This window comes from Apteryx mantelli, chromosome 3 (assembly GCF_036417845.1).
Source record: "Apteryx mantelli isolate bAptMan1 chromosome 3, bAptMan1.hap1, whole genome shotgun sequence".
In the NCBI taxonomy this organism is placed as follows: Eukaryota; Metazoa; Chordata; class Aves; order Apterygiformes; family Apterygidae; genus Apteryx; species Apteryx mantelli.
The window spans coordinates 58023729-58041282 of NC_089980.1; the positions used below are offsets into that span (position 1 = coordinate 58023729).

The following is a 17554-nucleotide window of genomic DNA, read 5'->3' on the forward strand; positions in this document are numbered from 1 at the left end:
CTCAGAATTGTATCACCACTTTCTTTTTTTTTTTCCTACTACTGTATTTATAAAACAAATTATTTTGCTATTTTCTGCCAGTTTCACCTCATTTTGTCTCCACAACTTGCTTTTCTGTAGGCTTTTGTCTTGTATTTGAGGTTAATAAAGAATTCACAATTTACTTGAGTTGGTGGTCTTACACAGTTTCATTTCTCTCTCTGCACTGAAGTAGTTTGAATCCATGCCATTGATATAAAAGCTTTTCCCGTTAGGCTTTTCAGCCAGTTCCCAGGTCCTTCAGGTAGTGAAGTCTCTTCTCTTTTCTCTTTTCTCTTTTTTCTCTTTTTTCTCTTTTTTCTCTTTTTTCTCTTTTTTCTCTTTTTTCTCTTTTTTCTCTTTTTTCTCTTTTTTCTCTTTTTTCTCTTTTTTCTCTTTTTTCTCCTTTTTCTCCTTTTTCTCCTTTTTCTCCTTTTTCTCCTTTTTCTCCTTTTTCTCCTTTTTCTCTTTTTCTCTTTTTCTCTTTTTCTCTTTTTCTCTTTTTCTCTTTTTCTCTTTTTCTCTTTTTCTCTTTTTCTCTTTTTCTCTTTTTCTCTTTTTCTCTTTTTCTCTTTTTCTCTTTTTCTCTTTTTCTCTTTTTCTCTTTTTCTCTTTTTCTCTTTTTCTCTTTTTCTCTTTTTCTCTTTTTCTCTTTTTCTCTTTTTTCTCTTTTTTCTCTTTTTTCTCTTTTTTCTCTTTTTTCTCTTTTTCTCTTTTTTCTCTTTTTCTCTTTTTTCTCTTTTTTCTCTTTTTTCTCTTTTTTCTCTTTTTTCTCTTTTTTCTCTTTTTCTCTTTTTTCTCTTTTTTCTCTTTTTTCTCTTTTTTCTCTTTTTTCTCTTTTTTCTCTTTTTTCTCTTTTTTCTCTTTTTTCTCTTTTTTCTCTTTTTTCTCTTTTTTCTCTTTTTTCTCTTTTCTTTTTTCTTTTTTTTTTCTTTTTTTCTTTTTTTCTTTTTTTTCTTTGGAGGAAGAAAGTTGAGGGGTGTCCCCTTTTGAAATTATTTCAAAGATTTTCAGCATCTGTAGTTCTTCCTATATTTTGGACTACAGAGCAAGCATATGTAACTTTAATAAGTAAAGCAACATCTCCATGTTTCCCATTCTCAGATCAGATTTGCCTTCTGTGATTTGTACTGTGATCATGATATTTATCTCATAAATTATGCTAATTGAGTGATAATCCGGTTCATTCTATTAAAACTTTCAGCTCTTCTTCATCCTTATTGTGTTGTTATATAACTATCTAAGACTAGTTTCACCCACTTCTCTTTCCCTGCCTTTACTGTGACCATATTTATGAATAAATGTGTCCCTTACTCATTTTTAGCTCCTTGTCCAGGTTGCCGTATTATTATTTTCCTATGTCCTTTTGTCAACTGCCCTCTCAAATCCTTATTCAAAATCCTCCTCACTTGATTAAGAAACCAGTGTATCAGATGAAGTCTTTGTCTAATAGCTTGTCTAGCTAGGTTTGTCCCTTGAGGTCTCTGATATCAGAGTTAAAAACACTATATCTAACTGTTATCAGTTCAGTGACCTCTCCCATGCCACTTTCAACAATAATTAACAGCACTGTTTCAAGGGCGACTTCAAAAATGAGTGTATGAAATTGCATTAGATCAATGCAGCCAATTTAGTTCACATTTGGGGATGATAAAATTTTTTTAAGTGCTTTAGGAGGTCTACAGATTTTGTAAAAGGTCAATTGGACTTCAGCTTCTGAAAACTTTTACCTACAGTTGATTAAAATGAATGCTATCTTTTCACTTAGTGCCATGCTTAATAGTGTGTGGTGAAAACTTAACCATGAACAGCAGCTTCTAAAATGGCTTTATTTTACTTTTCTGCATTGTTCAGTGAAACGAGTTCAGAAGGAAAGTTGTAACTACCTGCAGTACAAACTGGAGATCAGAAGACCTCGGCTCGAGGTCAGGCTTGGCATTTGATCTTGGGTAAGTTACTTAACTTCTTTGTAGCTTACACTGTAGCTCTGGTCTGTAAGATAAGCACAATTAGTTCATCCATTTCTGTAAAACACTTAGAGAACTGTGACCAAAGTCACCATGTTTCAGTGGTAAACAACAGCAACAACAGAGTTAATGTCATAGCTTTATGCATAGAAAGAGCAACTCCAATTCTTGGCCTGGGACCTCAGCACAGAAGCTGAACATTCCTTGCTTTCAGAACCGAAGTTCCTAGCAAGTTAAAGTTTAACTTTGGTAAGGAATACTTCCAGTAACAACTGACAGCAACGGTTTAACCAGTAACTGCCACATTAGGAAAACAATCACAAAGGGTTGTGTGGGGGGGTTGTTTTTTTTTTTTCCTGATTCTAATGATTGGCCAAAGCTATTAAAATTTAGTTCTGATTTCCTGTTTCATACAACACATCCTGTTAATTTATTCTTTCCCACCCCAAACTCATCAGGATACTATTACCTTCATCTGAATAAAAGGACTCTATATTTCAACAGCTGCTACTTAATATGCTACTCTTGTAAAGCTGCTTTATCTGATTTCTCCACATTTATGAGAGGACAGCAGATAAGAAAAACTTCCCTAAATAAGAATGATGTTATAGTTTACTGGCCTAAATGTGAGAATAAATTTATCATACTCTTCTTCACAGTAGCATTTCTCTCTTGGAACTGCTCAACTTCTCTATCTTTACCTTGGAGACGGGATTTAATTAATGTGAAACATAAGGTTGAGGGAGGAGAAGGGTTACTCCATCATCTAGACTCTATATTGAAATATCTACCTAGCGTGAATGGAATAAGTAAGAGCTCTGAATGGATCTCTGGAGGCTCTGTTGATGGTATAGAAAGCCCTGGCTCATAACTGAACTGCAAAAATTGAATGCCTAAAGCTATGCTGTAAATCTCCTCTCCCAGTAGTAGCATAGTGTACAGCTAGTGGAAGAAACTGTTCATCACTACCAACATTCATCACTACAGTATCTTCATTCTTTAAAGGTATGAATATGAGATATTAGAAGTCAATAAGTTTGAAAGAATGTGTGGTTTAAAGCCTCCAGCTTTAAATCCCAAAGAAAAGTCATTGATAAAACAACTGGAGAGGGACTGCATGGCAGCACAGCATGATGCCAAGAGTCAGTTCTTTAAACAAGCCAAAGATGCGGTTGTTTGCCTTTAAAGTTAACCACCTAGAGCGCAGCAGGTGTATTCTTCAAGATTAATAGTCTCCTTTTGTTGTGTTCGCTTTTTGAGCATGCAGCCTTCAGTGTTGCTGTGGCTGTCACCTCCTTGTCATGTTTGCACGCAAATGGTGGGACACCCGTAAGCAGCCAGGGACCTAGAGAAAGCAACTAACAGCCTGTCCCTTTTGCTTCAATGATATATCGCTCCTGGTTAGTTTTAGATGCAGAGCTGATTGAGACTTTTCAATGGCTTTTTTTTTTTGTCAAAAAAAAAAAAAAAAAAAGAGGCAAAACTGCCAAAGCCAAAACATTTAGTGAAAGGCTGTTTTTAGTGATGTTTTCCTCAGAAAATCTGGGAGTCCAGAGATCAAACCATCACTGAGAAACTAAAATCTGCTTATTAAAATAGAGGAGTCCTAAAGTGAAGCCCTGCTGTATCCATTTCACATTTCACCTTTCACCCTGGATTTCCCACATTGCAGGTGATTTTTCTATTCTTGGGCTATTTTGAAGTGAAGTTCATCACAAAAAAATTTGAAAGGGACAGATGTCAAAAGCTCTGAGTTTCTTCACCTGAAACAATAATTCCTAAGAGGAATCTTCTGCTTCAAAGCAATATTTTTGGATAAGATGCTAAAAACCAACTTCTTAGCATTTTTTTTCTTAAGGGTCAACATGTAACACTCAAATCCTGGACAGATTCCAACACTTAATTCCCTACCAGTCACAAAATCAGATTCTACTCTTCTTACCTTGAGCTGTTGTACATCATTGAGAGTTGAGGCATTATTGCAAGGTACTGCTGACTGCATTTCAGCAGTAATTGCTGTTGTTCCTCTATGCTCTTAGCATCGTACTTTTTCTGAGGCTTTTAAACCATGTAATATATGCCTTCTGGAATGTGTTATGGAAGCCTAAGATTTTCTGGATTTAATGATGCTTCACTTGTCCACTCTTTGGTATGCTAGCTATGTTCCTTTTAGCTGACAAGCACTGGATACTAGTTTTCTTGAGACCTAATCTAATCAACATTCAGATGTAATTCAAATTATCACCTGGTGAATTGGATAAAAAATAAGAAATTGAGACTAATCTAGTCTCCTTAGTGAACTTTGGTGACTGTTCAAGTTATGACAACTGCAGTTGCTGGATTGTATAAATGCTGCTGGGGGCAAAAAAACCCTCCAGCATCATATCAGCACTAAAGGACACACAAATGCTGATGGCAGTTCTTTAGTTCTGTTCTGTAGTATTCCAGATGTGCTGCCCTTTCCTAGGAAAGGAAACAGTTCTGTTCTTATAGGCCTGGGGACAAAGCTGAATGGAAGATGCCTGCCTTTTGATAGGGAACAAGTGGGAAGGGCATGCACGCAGACGCATACTCTTGCACTCTTTCTCACACGTGTGCATGCTCTCTATCTTTCTCCCTTTTCCGTAAAGATGTGGCAAGAAACTTTCATAACAAATAAATCAAATTGACTGCAAAGTGCCAATGAGAAAAAGAGTACAGACCTAAGAGTGTCTGCAAACTCTGTGGGTGGGAAAGACTGAAAGGTGTAACTTGCCCAGTATCACTAGCATTTCTGTAATGACAGGGACCAAAATCAAACTCTCAGAACATATAATCTCATTCTTATTCTGCTGATTAACTGTGTCCTTTTAAATAAAACTGTTTGAAAGTAGTAAGACTTTTGAGCAACTTAAAGATGCATGTAAGAACTGCATATGCTCTACTCTGGCAAAATTAGTGTGTGCATCTGCTTCCCTTAATTGAGAACTGAAATACCAAAATAAATTCTTTCCCTTTTGCATCTTTTTTTTCACTCACAGTGGCTATTTAAAACACTGTCATCTTTTGGTTCCCAAGGCAGCAAGCAGAAGCAAATCCTGCCTTCTCTTCCCCCTACCTATACCAATAGTGGGTATAGCTGGAGAGCGGAGCTGTTTTCTTTTTAAATGTAAATATTTGACACCTTTTGGGAGCTGTTTTCTATTTAAATATAAATATTTGACAACTTTTAGTTCCTACTGATTATGGGAAAGATTGAACTTCAACCCATTCACTTAGCAAACACAGTTAAAGACTCCTTATTCCTTCAGTAATAGTGGGAATGTACGTGCTGCCGAAACCATCTGCTGCTTACGGTGATGGAATTAGGAACAGCGGCATCAGCTGAGGAAAATAGTTGTCCCTACACTTGGAAATGTAAGGATCATCTTGCAGGTGAAGCAGTAATGAGGAAAGCAGGAGCAACATTAGTAGAAGACAGTTAGCTTCAGGGTAGAACACTGAACCTTATGCTCCAGTTAATTAAATATTTGCGCATTTAACTGTAAGGTAAGGATCCTGAGAGAAAAGTTGAACATTAAGAATTATGTACAATGATGTAGCAAAACCAGAAGCAGTTAAAGAGAAAGAAAACTGAACTCCTTTACCCAGCATCATTAACCTGCATGCATGTGCATAATGATGTGCATGCACCAGTGCAGCAGGATTATATACACGTGTAAGCAAATGGAATAATTAGACAAGCTAGGATTGTGTTACAAACATAATAGAAGCTTCGGCCTCAGAAATGTATTTTGATTTGCTGTTCAAAGCTCACAAAAATATCTTCCTATTCCTGCAGTATGGCATCATATGATTACCTGGGGGTAATTATATCTGAGCTTCCTTAATGCTTCCTTCACTGTAATCACAGCTGGCTGAACCAGTGCATTTGTGGTTTGAGGGCAAGTTGTAGGATAACCATAAAAAAGAAATTCTACAACATTAGTTTAGGCTCTCTTTCATGGGACTGTACAGAGTGGGGGTGTATTGCTAACAAATTGGGTGGGCAAGAAATGCAGGTTCACTGAGTACTGTTCCCACATGGCGGGGGTGAAGATCCCATTGCAAGCCTGAGCTATGCAGACCACAAGCTGAAAAGTCATCTGCTTGCTGAATACCAAGGCATGGCTTGTGAGGGTGGTGCTGCTGCAGGGGCCCAAGGACCCAACTCTGAAGTGGAAGGAGATAGGAGTCACACATTCGGCTGGGTACAGGGTCCAATTTCAGTCCCTGGGCCATGACCAAGGTAAACTGTAGTAGGGCAGCAGGTGAATGTATAATACCACTAGTATTGTTTTGAGTAGTGGGGCTGAGGCTCTGGATAGGAAGAAAGGCCCTGTTTTTCTGTCTTAATGCTTTTATTTTCTTTTAAAACTTTTTCGAAGTGCCTCTGTACAAATAATTCTCTTGGGAAGAGGTTCACTAAAGTCTCAGATACTGGTCCCTAAATGCATGTTGCATAGATGCTTCTGGGTATGAATTAATGTGGAAATTCTTGTTTCAAAATACTTCAAAGCTTTTTGCTTTGCACTTCAGCACAGTGAATTAAAGATATTTCCTTAGAATAAAAAGGACTAAGTAAAAGATGCATAAAATTGCTATACACGAAACCTAGCAGCTCCAAGAAGTGCCTGTAAGCACCTTCTGTCTCTACATAAAGGCCTCTAGTTTCCTTAAAGCTTGAATCCTGTGCTTGAGCTCTGGGAATACTAGACTTATAATTAAGGTTTGAATCCTGGCAGTCCTCATAGTGCTGCATTAATATAAAAAGAAGCTGGGACTTGAGTCCTGAGAAAAAGCATCTTCTGTTCTGCTGATAGGATAAAAGTAGGCTCCAAAACTCAAAGTGATATAAACCATTTACTCTGCCCACTTTCCGCCTCTCTTGTCCAAGCTTTAAGTGAGCGAATTTTGCTTCCAGCGTCTGGCTGTTTCCTTTCAGTTTGCCAGTTTGATTGGAGAGCCTCATCCTCCCTAAAGGCAAGTGGTGGGGGAGAGGCTGGAAGACAGCAGCCAGAGCTGTGGGGGGCAGCACTTATGAAAGAGAAAATGCCCGGGGTCCTTGCCACCAGGTTGGGTATTCTACAGGTACTTTAATTCATCATCTGCAAAAAAAATGGTCCAGCATAGCAAATAAGCTGTGCAGCTACATTTCTAAGATGTAGAAGTCAGAATACTTGCAAAAACCCATCTCTTGGGACAAGTACCCATCCAAATGATGAGCTTAAGTGCTTATGATTTTTCTCTTCATTTGAAGGGGCTAGGCCCACTTGAATCTGTTTCTATTAGCAGAAGTACATGTCAACAGCACAATTTCATGGCAAACAAATCAAGGCTCTTAGACAATGCCACAGACTCTATTCTTCTTCCCAAAGAACCTGTTATTTTAAAAATCATTTGGGATATAATAGATTGCCTCTAATTTTGAAAGATCATCAGGAGGTCTTGTCAGCAACACATGGTGTGAAAAAGGGGAGGAGGCAAGGAATCAATGGCTAACTCTGGAACATCGCCTGACATCTGGAGGAGCCTAATACTATAAGATATTAAGAGTTGGGTTCAAATTTATGATACTGATCTCATGCTAAGACAGAAATTAAGCTCAAGAGATTGAAGGCAAAATTTTGTAGGTATAGTGTAGGACAAGTTATTTTCACATACTGAATTTTTCAGAACCTGGCTTGATTTTTTTGTTTAGATTCTTGTGCCCACTAGATGTCACCAATGTATACTGTTCTTATTAAAACAACTTCTACTGTTGTGTAAGAGACTTGGGTTACCTGGAAGGTTTGCTAACATTTGTGGTGGTGGAAGGGATGTGTATATTAATAAATGGGCAGGTAGTGGATGAAACTGTGGCAGGCACGGAGAGCTGCATGGAATAAAAGCAGTTTATTATTGTTTTGAGTAAGGAAGGGACCCTTTTCTGATTCTACTCCATCATGTGCTGTGCAAACTCTTCTATGTGTTCCCAGTTTCTTCCCCAGGACATTCACGAAGTAACATAATCAAGAGTGTGATCCCCTGCACACTCCTCCTCATCCAGAACTGTCTGCAAGGCAGGCACATTAATGGCAGCATATGCATGTGCTTGAAAAGAGTTCAGGTGCTTCACTGTTACTGTTTTTTGCCATTGTTATATACAGATTTGGGCAGTGGCATTGACTGATTGCAGGGCTGAGAGGGGGCAAACTTCAAAGTTGAGTAGAGAAGTATGCAGTACAGATTGGTTCTCATAAACAGCAAAGTTGTAGTCTTTAGTCTTTTTGTATTAGTTACATCCTCCAGGGATTAAGACTGGCTCAAGGAGATGCTTTGAGATTTCATTATCTCAGTTTTCCAGTTAGTTTCACTTTGATTTAAAGAGAACCAGGATTAGGCCTAAGGGTAGTAAAGGGCTTTTAAATATGGACAGGAATATTAATTCCTAAGTATTTTTGTTTGAAGGACCAAAAAGAAAGAGGAAAGTGGCAGAATTACCATTTTTCACATAAACTCCTTTGGGTGAAGGCTTTCTATTACTGTTGTTTAGGAGGTGAAGAGGTTGTCTTGCTGAAGCCCCAGTCTGGAACTCAGGAGATATGAGTTTATGTTCAGCTTCTTTTGTAAGACTTTGGGGGCAAGGTTTGAGGAGGACACTTTAAACACAACCCATAAGAGAAAAAGAACTTAGCAAGGGTCCATTTGAAGAAACCGTGTGGTCAGACTGCTTTCTCTCTCTCAAAATCTTCATCTTCTGGCCTAAGTAGCTCAGACCAGTTCTGCCTCCTAAACTTTGGCTACTCTTGAAAGAACCATACCTATTCTTCACATTTTTTTCCATAATACCAACAGAAAATGATCTAATGTTACTGTCGTGTTGCAAAACTCATACATTGAAGATTTTGGAGAAGATGGGTTCTTCCATATCCTCATGTCTCAAAGAAAGAGGACACAGATACCTCTGTTAGACAATGGTCCTAGCCTGTCTTGCATTTTTTCCTGTACTGAAATTTCACCAGATTTGACAGTGGAAACTGAGTACTGGCCAGTACAGTAGATCACATGTTTTTCTTTTGTATTTCTGCCTACCACTGCGACCTTCCTGTGTCCTTAGAAGCAAGTCAGGCTGCAGTGCTGCTGGCAGCACTTTTCTCACCCTTAAATATCAAGCCAGCAATTACAGAAAACCATGGTAATTTGAATTGGCAATGTAGGCTTGGTGTATAATTCCACAGACACCCAAGAGAGGAAGCCTTAATGACTTTCTGCAACAACTATCTCATCTTTCATTATCACTCCTGTAAGTACATTCTACATTGTTTCTGAGATCAGTTAATTCTTCTGCATCAAAGTTATTGCCTTATGTCATTCTGTGTACCCTTCTCAAGAACAGATTGTTCAGATGCTCTCAGGAGCATGTCTGCTGTAAGTAGCTAGTGCTGCAGCTTATACAGTGTTGCTAGACCACACAATAACAGATGAAAAAAGGCCAGTTTTCTAGAGCTGTAATTCATCTCTATGTAAATAATATTTTCATTGCCAGTTCTTGCCAGACTGGTCTCCATTGACTATTCCTCTGTGCCTGTGTGCAATAACACTCCATTTCAGTAAGTATTCTGGGGGCATGTCTCACTAACCTCCAAAATGCATCATATTCTTGCAAACATACTGTGCCTTATGTTGCATTTTCATGTGTTTGTAGGAAACTTGATCTGCCTGTTGGTGTAAAAGTAGGCAAGGAAGAAAGCTTCCTTTAAGCCTTTTAAACTGGAGAAGTCTATTCCCAGGAGGACATTTCAGCCCCTTTTCTCGGTACATGGCCATGGAGAGGAGCACAGGCTGACATCCCTCCAGAGTTCACTGTGCCTACATGCCTCTGCGCTGCTTCTGTGTTATTTTCAGACAGTTTTTCTTTCAGTAACCTTATTTTATGATCGTCAAATTACCTCCCAAATTTCAGTTCTGCTCCTTGAGCCCTGTCAGACGCTTTCTGCAGCCTTTCATTTTTTTGTTCTTGCCTTTTAAGGACACTGTCAAGAGAAACTACGCCCTGTATTCCTTCAGGTATTTGTGATGCTTTCTTGTGGAAAAAAGTATCAGGAACAGATTTTAAGCCACAGGGTAGTCTGCAACAGTATTTGCTCCCATATGGCATATTGGAAGTGCATATTGAACTCTTCCTATCTAGGGAAATTGCCAGAACCAACAGAAGATGTTTAAAAATATTGAGCTTCAGTCATATCACTAAAAATGTCCTGCTAGATGTAGGTAATTGTATTTATTGAACACTTCAAGTCCTAGATATTACCTGACTGACCTATCCATTTTTTTCCTGCTATTGCTCATAAATTCACTCTGTTGGTAAACTTCTCTTTTTTATTTCCATTATTAGTAGGTTTAGGCTTCAGTTTCATGACAAAGGATGTTCTTGGTGGCATGAATTATTTGGCAGTGGAGTGCTAAAAATTCAATTTTCCATGCCCAGTCTATCAGTCCCAATAAAGATATCTGAGAATTAATTTTGTATATATATTTTTGGGTTCCTTTATCCTGCGCATTCTCCAATTCAAGTCCAGACACATTAAGCACACTTCACAATTAATCTGATATTGGCTCGTTGTTTCCAGGCATAATAAACTTAGTTCTATTTTGATTGTTGATTCCCACCCCTCCCCCCCCACCCCCCACAATTCAAAATCACATCATACCCATCGTAGGAACTGGTTCCTCCATATCCATTCTCAGTTTTATAGGTCTTTCTTCTACATACCATAATGCTGGCTTCATCTGGATGCAATTCACTTCTCATGAAAGAGTTAATCTGGGCGTCTCAGCCCTTGCAGACAGTCTCACACAGAAGTCTGTCCTGCTGCCTGTACTGACTCCTGCTATACAGCATTAGGGCATTTGCTGCATGACCCTCACTGCACATGGCTGCAAACATTTGCAGAATCATTAATTTTCTTCTGATGTTTCTCAAATGCTAGATATATTCAGGTTCCCACATATTCCACACTTTTTTCTTTTGTGATTCCTTGCAGTTTGCTTTTCAAGGTGTCTTTTGAAGTTCTTTGTTTTGTGGTAACTAGTTTTCCATTTCCTTTCTCCCTGGTGCTTCTCTCTTGCTTCCCATTGAGCATTTTCATTCTGTATTGGATTGTCTGACTGCCTGACTATCTGTCCCATGGAAAAGCCTATGTCTTTAGCTGTCTGGTTGTGCCATGAATCTCTGATATGTAATTATGGAATCTGCCACATCTACTTACTAATTTAGTTACAAATACATAACTATAAAACATTCAAAGGACTTTTCCGTTACTGAACCTTCAGCATTTTCCTTTCTTTTAGAAGACAGTATTCCTGAAACATGGTGACACTGGCATCAACTGCATATGCTAGCTGGTGACTCTGAGCTCCTAGCTGGGGTGAGTCACTCCATCTCCCCGTCAGCCCTGTTTGTCTTCTCCACTTTCCTTGGCTGGAGCATTTATTTTTTCCCAGAAAGACCTTATTTTTAGAAGACTCCACTCACTGTACCATGCAATGTTTCTAAAGGAGGGAAGACCTTAAGCATAACTTACAGTACAGATGTTTCACTGGTACTTAACAGCTGTCTGTAAGGTGGGATTTGTCTGCTAAGGCTGCCTTAGATGCCCCAGTGTCTATGTTTCTGTGCCAAACAGCTCACGCTAGGTCTGCCAGCCTGACATCTGAAGTTCTTCAAGGGCAGAGCATGCTTCCCCATAGTGCAAATTACCTTGACCCTCTATGATGATGATGATGATGATAATAATAATAATAATAACAATAATAATAATAATAATAATGCCACTTTCTTTCTCCTTCTCTCCAGGCCGCTGCCTGCCCCAGGGCTGATGCAGGCTGTAGGCACATGGTTGGCTGAGGTGGAAGGGCAGGAGAGTAATGAGCTCTTTGCTGCAGGTGGCTGCTTGTGTGCAGTTAGCCTTCCCCATGGAGAAGTAAAACATGACCCAACTCATTCAGAGCAGGACTTCTACTTTGCAAAACATGTTTGGCCTCACAGCAAGCTGAAAGGGTGCACACTGCTTTCCTGTAGCTCGGCTAAAGAGCAATTGCTGCTGCAGACAAGGCAACGCCGCCACAGAGATGCTGCATCCGGGTGCACGGCTGCAAGCCCGCAGCCCGAGACTGCCAGCTCCCCTTGGGGTTGTAGTTAACACTGCGGGAAGCAATGTGAGAAGTTACGCACTGACTCTTGATTCCTGCTGTATGCAGATGCTGTTAACCTTTCATGACCTCAAACTTAGATGTGAAGTGGTTCACTGATGAATGTAAAACAATTCTTGTATTCTTTAGTTAAACCCAGTAGTGTACAAAATAGGTATGAGTGTAATGTGTATGTACCAGAAGAAGATGGTTTAATAGGTTACAGAGCTGTACAATAGGGAGAATGAATTCAGTACCATGTGACTAACTGAATAAGATGAAGACCATAAAAAGAAATACAATTTTTCTACAAAGCTCCTTTGTAAGTTAAAGCACTTTCTGTGCTGTAATAGAGAAGGGGTTTTTTTAGAAAGCTAATTAAAAATTTATCTGTAGCTATATTTTCTTTGAAGGGCTTGGCAATGTTTGAGTGCTAAGATTATTGAAGATGTGCTGGAAAAAAATATTCAGATTATTTTAAGAGATTTCTTTTGAGCATTCCTCCTGGGATCCTTTCTTGCAAGTGGTAAAGCCCTACAGTGTGGTTTTCCCAAGTACCTTTGTGCCATGCTTTGTATGGCATCCAAAGCAGTTTTATTATGGAATACTTAATATGCACTTTTCTGTAATTATTAAATGGATAATATTTGTTGTATAGCTTTTATATGGATTTTTTTACTTAAACTCAGTTGAATAGTTTCTAATAAAGTTTCAGAGCTGTTAAAAATAAAGTGGCTTGCTTTTCATAAAACTGCTTTTTTTCTTCCCTTCACTGTCCCATGCTACTTCCTCCCACTTCACTTAAAATCACCTCAGTATATGATTTAACATGTGTGGTCTAAGTGTGTGGCACATTAATGATTTCTTGACAAAATGTCATTATAGAGGAAATGATATAGAATGCAGTGAATCCGTTCGTCTTTAGTCCAATATTCTCTTAGAACATTTTTCTTCCCAGGGCCTTGCTTGTGAACGAAGCTCCAGGGAGACTTATTTCAAAGATCTGAGCAAGCTCTACTGCACAGAAGTGGAGACGTCTCATGTAAAATTATTCAAAGCAGCATGCGAGTGACTAGCAAGGAAGACAGTCAGATCGCTACAGGCCAAGAGGGGTTGCTGGCCTGCCAATGTTTTGGGTGGTTGGGCCCATGTGCTTGACCCCCCAAGCCTTCCCCAGCCCCAGCCCCATCTCAGCCCAGCCCAGGGCCATCAGTCGCTGCCCCGCGATGCCGCAGCTGAGCTGGCTCCAGCCCCGCCGCGGCCCTGCATCTGCCTGTCCATGGGCCCCCCAGTTCCCATCGCTGCTCCTATTTGTCAGCTCTGTGCAATTACTTTTACCTATGGTGGCATTTCTAAATGACAGAATTACCTTCTCCACCACCACCTCTATTAAGATTGACTGTGAATATAGTGAGATATACAGAACTGGTGGATATTGGCAAAATGCAGAGGAATAGCACCATATCCTTTTCCCATTTTGGCAAAGAAATGCGCCGACTCAGATAAGAACTCTGGACTGGAGTGAGATAATTAGCTGCAGCAGAGTTCAAGGACTGATGAAGCACTTGTTGGTGATTTACCGAGTTGTCTGGCTCCCTCCCTGTCCTTGATAAAAAGAGAGAAAATATAGAAAGAAAATGCAGACATAACATTTCTCAAGGAGAACAGACCAAAGGAAAACATTAGTATGTGGAAAATTTGTGGAGTTCCCCAGTTACGAGAGAGCACCAGGACGCATACTGCATAGGCAAGATAACTTCTAGAAAAGGGGGATTTCTGTGTTTGCACCTGACACTACTTCTACACCCCTGTATTTAAAATCACCAATGAGCAGACTTGTATCCACCAGAAATGTCTCCACTCTATTTTCTAAGCCCACCAGTGCTTTTGGTCTCCACAATATCCTGGGAAAGAGAACTTCAAAATGGAACTGTAAGTTATATGGACAGACACCTCCTTCTATTCATTTTAAACCTGAAGTCTGATAACATTGTTAGGTGTTCCCTAATTCTGTATTGTGAACATAACAAAGTATTCTTCTTCGCTTTCTCTGCCCGTTAAGAAGTTCAGGGCAGCTTCATATTCCACCTCTACCACTCATTTTTCAAGAGCAGTATATTGGCTAAAGCAATGCTACAGAGGCCTCAAGGCACGGAGTCCAACAGGGAGCCAAGTGTGCGAATCAAATGCAGCTGGTCAACAGCAAAAGCACAGTTCTTTCTGGTGTTTGTCAGGTTCTGTGGCCGCTGGAGTGGTCATGGGAAGATGGACAAACCTTCTTCTGCTCCCAGCACAGGGTGGGATGGCGGGGCTGTCCTGCAGTGCAGGGGATGCCTTGGGCTGCACCTCGCCCTGAGCTGTCCTCTCCTGCACCTGCATCTGGTGTATGGCAGCAGGGAGCTGGAGAGAAACATCCTCTGGAGCAACCAGTTACACCAGCCAGCAAGCCGTTTCAGGCTGCAACATCCTTACTGCGAACCTCTGGAGGGCAGCAGCTAATATGAGAGGAAGATGTGGAAGGATCAGCTGTCTCCACAGATACGGCACAAAAAAACCCCATAATATAAAGGAGGAACACTCACTACCCAAAGACTGACTGAAGGCAGTCAGAAATGCTGTTTGCTTGTCAAATGAACAAAAGCAACACTGTGTTTTTTATTAAGTTTGTTTTTAACAAGAACCTTTGTTCAGATGAAACTGGTACTCCTACTTGCTGCTTTGGAACAACATTCATGACCACTTTGAAAGCCTGTATTTTCTGTCAAATGCATAGGATCTAAGTAGTGGCGGTGCGTTTTCACAACAGAGAATCATTAGATCTTAAGAGAATTAACTTGTTTAAGGACTATAAGGGCTGGCAACTGTCATTGTGATTGACAATTGATTGTCATCCCTTTGGGAAAATTGCAGTTTATTCATCTTGGAGGAAAGGAGAAAATTATAGAATTGGATTTTCTTCAGGTGTAAATAAACAACAAGATCAAGTTAAATTCAATGGCTGGCAGGAACAGGCTGGCAGGCCTCTAACACCCTTTTCAGCCTCTCTTTATTTCTGCAGCTGACAGCACGACAGGAAACATCTTATTAAAATGACCATGCAATGAGTTTCTCTTTACAGCGATTCTGAAATATATTTACTTATATCTTCTAAATACTCTCCTTTCCAAAATAGAATGATTTAAGATACTGTGGGTTTTTTCCTAACCAACTAACTGCCAGACTGCTTAAAGAATCCCCACTTTTTAATAACAGCTTTTAAAGGCAAAGATTTCCAAGACAGATTAGGCCAACCGTCCTCACCAGACCGCTGTTCTGTCCACAGCACTGGACCCTTATTTCATTTTTCAAGTAAGGATCTACGAAAGACCTTACACTAAACAAACTGCTGGCCAAGAAAGGTTTCTTTCTAGGCCTCCCCGTCAGAGGCCGGTCAGTACTCCAAAGGGGGAAGGTGAGTGCTGTTAAATGGAGCAGGCGGACAGCAGACGCAAACATTTTGTTTAACATATTGACAATTTTATTTTGTTAATAAGGGAGTCTTGCTGTCTAGTGACCTATCATACGCTTTCAGCTACCCAAGGTTAATTGAACTGAGTTGGCTTGAGGTCAAAGGCAAAATTAGGACCTTCCCCGCTCGGATTAAAACTCTGACCCTGAGGCAGGATCCTAAGGAGCAGCAACTCCTCCGCTGACCTGCCTGGTGTGTGGCCAAGGCCTATGTAAGACACCACCGCTGGGTATTTTCCTACTGCACAAAAACAACAGCGGACACATTTCATTGTTTTTTAAAAAGCCCAGTAACATTACTTCAACACGGCCAAGTAGAAGAGCGTTAAAGTACCCCCTTTTTTTAAGAAAAGCGATTTTAAGAGACTCAAATTGCCAGAGATGAGAAGTACTTACTAGAAGGGCTGCAGTCAAATATGAGGAAGAAAGGTGGACTCCCTGCCTCTTCTCAGCCCCTGGACAAAACAGGAGCACCTGGGCTCATGGGTTGGTGTCACCTCACGTCTGCAGGCACCATTGCCTGCCACAAGGAAAGGCTGGAGGTGGGCTCGCACCAAAGGACACGTGCAGCCCACCATGTGATGAAGACGGGGAAACTGAACACAGGAGTGACGATGAGGTAGGTCATTTTAGCTAGGTAATGGGACAGAGGGAAGGGGGTCGGGAATAGCTGAGCTGGTCCCAGGGCTGCTCCTGACTCACCCCTGGCATTTTGCAGGCAAAGAAAATGCAGTTTCAGTGGTCCAACAGCTGGGTGCTTGCCCCAGAGCTGGCAGCTCTGGGATCCAATTCACCCCTTTTTCCCTCCAGCAAACCTCCCCCTACACCTAAATAAAGAAGCCCCCTACGGTGTCCTGGCTCGTTTGCAGCAGGCCCTGGGAGCAGGAGGCTGGGTGCTCTGAGCGAGCCGCAGGCTCAGCCCAGCGCTTCCTGGAGAGCCGGCTCCCTGCCTGGTGCCCAGCCACCACCACCACCACTGCCATGTGGTCTGTCCGAGTTAATACAGGCGAGTTTTCCAATTTCATCACTAAGTGAAGCATGGAAGGTCTTCCTGAACATGGCAGGACAAATATGAACATTAACGGCGAGGTTAGTTTGTGGACCCTGAAATGGTCTGGTGATTTGTCCTGTGACTGCAGCTGAGCCTGACCTGCCTGACAGCTGCCTAGCTGCCTGACAGGCAATTTGGAGGGAAGGGTTTTTTTTGTGTGTGGGGGGGGAGGTTCTTTTTAACTTTGCTATTCAGCATAAATATGAAGGCTTTCAAGGAGACTGCTCATTTTCTTTGCAGCACAAACTTTCTAGTCAGCATGAAGTAATCTAGCCACAACAGGGCCCAGCTGATGGGAGGGTGCTACAAAATAGTGCTTAATTAGCCTAATTGAAACAAAGGAGATGCTGGGGCAAACTCCTGAGGAAACATCACTCCTGCAGGCTGAGCGTTTGCAAGGCTGTAGCCAGTAACTATAATGATGACTCTTGCTGAAAAATAATGGCAGCGAGTCTATGGTGGGTTAACAGCCCTTGGGTTTGTTGCTGCCCGGCAGGGTGGCTGCGGCCAGTGCATGGGCCCTGCAGCATGTGCCATGCAGGTGTCCTGCATTGGGCTCCAGAGCCGGGGTGCGCATGCCAGCCCTGCTGGGCTGCGGCGCTTGCTCTAGCACCCTGTAAGTCCCTGGGTCCAAGGGCACCAAGGGGTCTCTGGGTTCTCTGTGCTTTACCAAAGCCAGTAGGATTCACTGAGCTGTGAGAGTTTCTGTGTCCCTTTTGTCCCATTGGAAGGTCTGACAGCAGCTGGGTAACTCCAGCAGTGTTCCCCTATGGAGGCTTTTTGACTTTTTCTTCCTCTGCTTATTTTAGGCTCTCAAAGC

General features: G+C 41.0%; 1 protein-coding gene across 1 annotated transcript in view; it reads left to right on the forward strand.

The window, feature by feature from the left end:
* MAP3K21 (mitogen-activated protein kinase kinase kinase 21) overlaps window positions 1-12862 on the forward strand; it is a 63014-nt gene extending 50152 nt beyond the window's left edge. The window contains exons 11-12 of the transcript XR_010883724.1: window positions 11337-11413; window positions 11842-12862. The gene's annotated coding sequence lies outside the window, so the exon portion shown is untranslated. The remainder of the gene's footprint in view (window positions 1-11336; window positions 11414-11841) is intronic.
* The last annotated feature ends 4692 nt before the right edge of the window (window positions 12863-17554 follow it).